Source organism: Lipotes vexillifer, unplaced genomic scaffold (genome assembly GCF_000442215.2).
Source record: "Lipotes vexillifer unplaced genomic scaffold, Lipotes_vexillifer_v1.1 scaffold462, whole genome shotgun sequence".
In the NCBI taxonomy this organism is placed as follows: domain Eukaryota; kingdom Metazoa; phylum Chordata; class Mammalia; order Artiodactyla; family Lipotidae; genus Lipotes; species Lipotes vexillifer.
In genome coordinates, this window is record NW_006770402.1 from 2,317,259 (window position 1) to 2,322,948 (window position 5,690).

The 5,690-nt window shown below is 40.7% G+C and overlaps 1 protein-coding gene across 1 annotated transcript in view; it reads left to right on the top strand.

Annotated features, from left to right (window-relative positions):
- The window catches only part of LONRF1 (LON peptidase N-terminal domain and ring finger 1), a 47,002-nt gene that overhangs the window by 1,052 nt on the left and 40,260 nt on the right, over positions 1–5,690 (top strand). The gene's annotated exons all lie outside the window — the stretch shown is intronic.

Genomic DNA, 5,690 nt, shown 5'->3' on the forward strand with positions numbered 1-5,690 from the left:
GGGAGTTGGGCGAGCCTGAGCGGCTGTTCTCTTCCTGCCGCGCTCTTTCCGGTAATTGGCCGCTCGGGCCGGGCCGGGTCCGCCACGGGGAGACGCCAGCCGGGGCGGGGAGAGGATCCCCAGACGAGGCTGGGTGTGCAACCTATACCTTGGTCTCCCACAAAAGTCACTGGGGCAATTGGAAACCGCTGGAGGCAGAATTGCATAAGCGGGGGGCGGGGGGCGTTGTGTAACGGGTGACGTCCGGTGGGCGTGGCAGGAGCTCGGCGCCCGCACCCCGCACCCGGAGGCCCCGTGGGCCGCCGGGCTGCGGAGGTGCTTCGGGTTGTTCCAGTCTTAACTGAAAACGCCTGCCGACCTGGTTCCTCTTGATGATTTCCCCCTGTGTGTGTCAGGGCGTGCTTATTTCAGAAGCACACGTGTGCTTACTTTCGAAAACACCTAGTTCACAGTAAAGATAAAGAGTCAGTCTCTGATCGAGTTCGTTGCCACGGTTGTTTCCCTTTCCACTCCTGATCAAGCTGTGGGGAAAAGGCCTTGAAGATCTTTTGTCTGTTTCTTCGCCTCCAAGAAGCAGTTTCGGCCTCCTAACTAGGCTAGCACTTTTCTTTTTGGGCTGTGGAAAGGGACATTGCCGGAGTTAGTTCGCTGTGTAAAATTGAGTTCTTTAATTCGGTGGTTTTCTACCAGGGGGATTTTACTGCCCCCCCCCAGCCCCAGGGGACATCATCTGGGGCAATATCTAGGGAGATTTTTGGTTGCCACCCCATGTGGGAGTGGTGCTGGTACATCTAGTGGGTAGGGGCCGGGGATGCTGCCCAACATCCGGCGATGCACAGGACAATCTCCCACACAAAGATCAGGCCCCAAATGTCAATTTTGTCACTGTTAAGCCTTGTGTTAAGTAAGCATATTTCAAGACTAAGGTCTATACAGGCATGGAATAACACTTGGGGAAATAACCCCCAAGAAAACAGACTTCCAGAATATAAACTGATGCTAAGTATGAGGTGCATTTATAAACTGTAACTGAAAGTATCTTGTTGTAGGTCTTTTACACTAAGTGCCCAGTCACTTTGAGCTAGTTAACTGTGTTGAGCTGTTTAATACCTTTAGAGTTCAAAGCACAAACTTGGCATATTTTCAGTATCTTTATGGGGAGTAGCAGTTATAAAATAGAATGATAGATCCAAAACAAAAGAGAACTATTTGGAATGCAAAATTCCAATACAACTCAGCCTCTCTGGGTGAATAGAGTATGAATGGTGAAGTACAGACCATCTAGGACATGGTCCTCTTTTTTTTTAAATTTATTTATTTATTTTTGGCTGCACTGGGTCTTTGTTGCTGCGCGCGGGCTTTCTCTAGTTGCAGCGAGCGGGGGCCACTCCTCGCTGCAGTGCGCAGGCTTCTCACTGCGGTGGCTTGTCTTGTTGCGGGGCACCAGCTCTAGGCACGCGGGCTTCAGTAGTTGTGGCACGTGGACTCAGTAGTTGTGGCTCGCGGGCTCTAGAGCGCAGGCTCAGTAGTTGTGGCGCACGGGTTTGGTTGCTCCGCGGCATGGGGGGATCTTCCCGGACTAGGGCTCGAACCCGTGTCCCCCTCATTGGCAGGCGGATTCTTAACCACTGTGCCACCAAGGAAGCCCGGGCCTCATTTTTTAAATGAAACAGAAGCTGCAGCAGTGAAATGACTTGTCCACAGTCACACACAGCCGGCTGATTGTGGAGGCAACACCATGTCCTCCATTCCTCCTAAATGTTGGGCCAGGGTTCATCCTACCGATATAACTCATCCAATGAAAATGTTTAACATAAATTTCCAAGGAATTTTTTTGTCACTAGTGTAAAATAAAGGATGAAAATTACTGACAGCCCTGTTCAGTATTAACTCCCACTGATTTAGTGGTTTGACCTCTTAAATTAGGCATTTCGTAAGAATTCAGGTCCTAATCCATGGAAGAACACGGAGTACATTTACTAATTAAGATTTAGCTTAATGTTCTATGACCAATAATCTTTTAATTAAAGAAGATTTGGGGCCTGGGGTTGAGGATATTATTTTTAAGAGAAAAAGACTGAAAGATCTATTCTCTCTCCTCCTTTCAGTTTGCATAGCCTGCATGTGGGAATTCTGTCCACTCAGCTGCTTAATTCTACTTTTGCAGGACTAGAACCCAAGTCTCCTGACTTTCACCTCATCAGTCTGTTTTCCCCTCATTTTTAGGTCTTTCAAAAATCATTAATTCCATAATCAAAAATGTGTCTGAATGGTACTAATGAGGATAACTTTTTTCATCCTTTGAATTTTTAGTGCAAAGTAGGAGGGAAAAAATCTTAGAGCTAACAAATTATAGTTGGTAAAGTACAGATATTATGTGTTTAACAGTTTATGGGCATAAATAAAAAAGGTTTAGTAGAGTTATAAATGTATTTGTACAGTTAAGCTTTAAATTTTTGAGAGCCAGGCATTTGAAATGTATTTATATAATTATACAGCTGTAGTTACTTAAGATACTTTCATTATTGTTAACAATGGAAAGAGACCTTCTCTATAATTTCTTCGTATAATTCTTACAATGAAACAAGTAAATACTATTAACTAGAAAAAATAATCTAGTCTACAGTTAGCCCACACACATCCAAATTTAATCCCTGTCAACAAGAAAGGAAAGTTAGAAAACCTTTGCCAAAATCAGAACGTTCCCATTTAGATTACATAAGTTTCTGTTGAACTGAAATATATTTAGATAACATTTAATCCATTGATCTTTTGGTATTAACTCTCAGATGTTTCATAACTTTGTCTTTTTAGTATTCAAGGATATTATGTAAAAGTCTTTTCTGCATTGAACCTTCATACTTAAGAGTCTTGAAATAATGCAACTTTGCTGTGCTCTTTTATTTTTTTTCGATAAAGATTTTTTCCCTTTTTGTTTTTAATTATTTTTGGCTGTGTTGGGTCTTCCTTGCTGCGCGCAGGCTTTCTCTAGTTGCGGCAAACAGAGGCTAACTCTTCATTGCGGTGCGCCGGCTTCTCATCGCAGTGGCTTCTCTTGCGAAGCATTGGCTCTAGGCGTGCGGGCTTCAGTGGTTGAGAGCTTCAGTGGTTGTGGCACATGGGCTTAGTTGCTCCACGGCATGTGGGATCTTCCTGGACCAGGGATCAAACCCGTGTCCCCTGCACTGGCAGGTGGATTCTTAACCACTGTGCCACCAGGGAAGTCCCTCTTCCTTTTATTTTTAATGAATTTTTACACTGACTTGCCATTCTCCCCCCCGCAAAAGAACACCAACAGAACAGTATAATTTACAGTTTGAACTGGTTAAAAAAAAAATAAAGGTCGTAAGGAGGAGAATATTTTATTTGAAATACTTGGAGAAGGAAAGTTTTGTTTTGAATATTAATTATGTAGTCCTTGACTATTAACAAGTATTTTTAAATTCTTTGTCATTTCATTGTCATAAAGAATCCTGTGGAGTACCGTTATCCTCAGAGGGAAATTGAGACACCTAGGGTTAGAGAATGCAGTACAGCCTTGTAGTTAGAGCTGTGCATGCTGGTGTCTGATGACCTGGGTTTGAATCACAGCGTGGCATCCACCTGCTCTCTGGCCTTGGGCCTGTGTCTGACCTCCCTGTTTTGCTTTCCTTATCTGAAAAGTGAAAATAGTGTCTACCTCATAGATAGCAACCTTAACAACAGCCTAGGGCTGTTGTGAGAATTAAGAGTCAAAACATGTGAAGTGCTTTGAATGGTGCCTGATGGATACTCAGTAAAAATTAAAATATTTTTAAAATGTAAAATTTGTGCTCCAGCAAGAAGGTGATTTAGCTAAAATTGAAATCTAAATCTTATAATGTCAAGTCCTGCTCTTTTCTCTCTACCACATTAATATTACCAGAGTGAGGGTTAAATCCTGATTCTCGCCTGCATATGTTAATTAGTAGTAACATTTTAGCATACATCAGTAAAATACAGACATTGCAAGGCTTTCGTTATAAAAAGGTAAGTCAAATTATAGGTAGATACTGAATACATTTAAAGAAAATTTAAAGGGTTTTTAATATCTTAGTCAACTAGGTTAACATGAAGAGATTTGAATTTAATTCATCAGTAAACTTATATATGCCCTAACTTATTCTGCAAAGTACCTGAAACAGTAAACACTGACATTTATATGGTGCTTTATACTTCACTGAGTATTTTCACTTCCATTATCTTAACTGATTCTTACAAAAGATCATGTGAGATAGGAGAGCATGTATTAGTACCCCTAATTCACAGATTAAAGAGCTCCAAGAATTTTAAGTGACTTTTTAAAAGGCAAGCAAGCAACTGAGTTGCAACTGAAAGCAGAAACTGGGCATGTGAATATTGCTTCTAAGACTGAAGTTGATTTTTTAAATTAGCATATAAAACATAAATCTTAGGTGTTCTTGCTATTAATTTAACAAGTATTTATTCAGTGCTTACTGTATACTAGGCATTGTTTTAGATGCTGGAAATACAGAGGTGAGCAGAATCAAGTCCCTGTCCTTATAAAGTTTGTATTTCTTGTTTCTTTTAAAATTGCAGCAAATTGGTATTTACAATATTGAAAATCACCAGAAAAGGGGCTTATTGCTTAACTGATTTCTAACAAACTGAGCCTATATCCAGTATATCTGTGATTCATCTTTCCTTTAATTCAGAAGTCACTTGAAGGATTTTTGCAGTGCCTCAGGGTTACTATAAATATCAGTTATAACAGCTTATTCTTATTGTTACAGATGAAAATGGGGGTATATAAATAACTCTTAAGTGCTGTGTTTTAAATAATTTCCATGTTTTTACTTTTTTTAATTCATCAAATGATGAAAGATTTATCAAAACTCAGTTATCATAGATTTCTCATTATTTTTATATTAACCTTTGGTTTATTCAGAATTGTTTTTCTATTTAGTGGAATATTTCTAAGAGGCTTAGATATATTCAAGTGTAATTTTTAACAAATTTGTATAGTATTCTGCCTCTTACATTGTAAAGATACTTTTCAAAATTGTTATGTTTTACTGTAGAAGGTGAATGACTTAAGAGAACTCTAAAATGCAAGGCAGAAGTTTCTGTTCAGTTTTTTTCTTTGGCAGGATAAGATCATCCTTTTCTTTTTTCTCTTTTGCTTCCCCTCCTTTTGTCCAACCTGCGTTACTGATCCCTAAAGATATTTCTCATCCAGCTAAAGATATTTCTCATCCAGCTAAAGATATTTCTCATCCAGCTACCTCCAGCTTAGAGGTAGAAAATACTTTTCTAATACCTTGTATCAAGAGCTAATCTCATTTCTTTATCAACTTGTTTTGAAATATTTTGTAATATTAACAGTAACTGTTATTTATTGAACACTCTTGTGCCAGGCACTATGTTAACCATTAACATGCACTATCTTATTTAGTCCACAAAACAGTCTTAAGATGTAGGTATTGCCAGCATTTTATAGGTGAGGAGACTGAGGTTGAAAGAGTTAGGTAGGGGCTTCCCTGGTGGCGCAGTGGTTGAGAGTCTGCCTGCTGATTCAGGGGACACGGGTTCGTGCCCCGGTCCAGGAAGATCCCACATGCCGTGGAGCGGCTGGGCCCGTGAGCCATGGCCGCTGAGCCTGCACGTCCGGAGCCTGTGCTCCGCAACGGGAGAGGCCACAACAGTGAGAG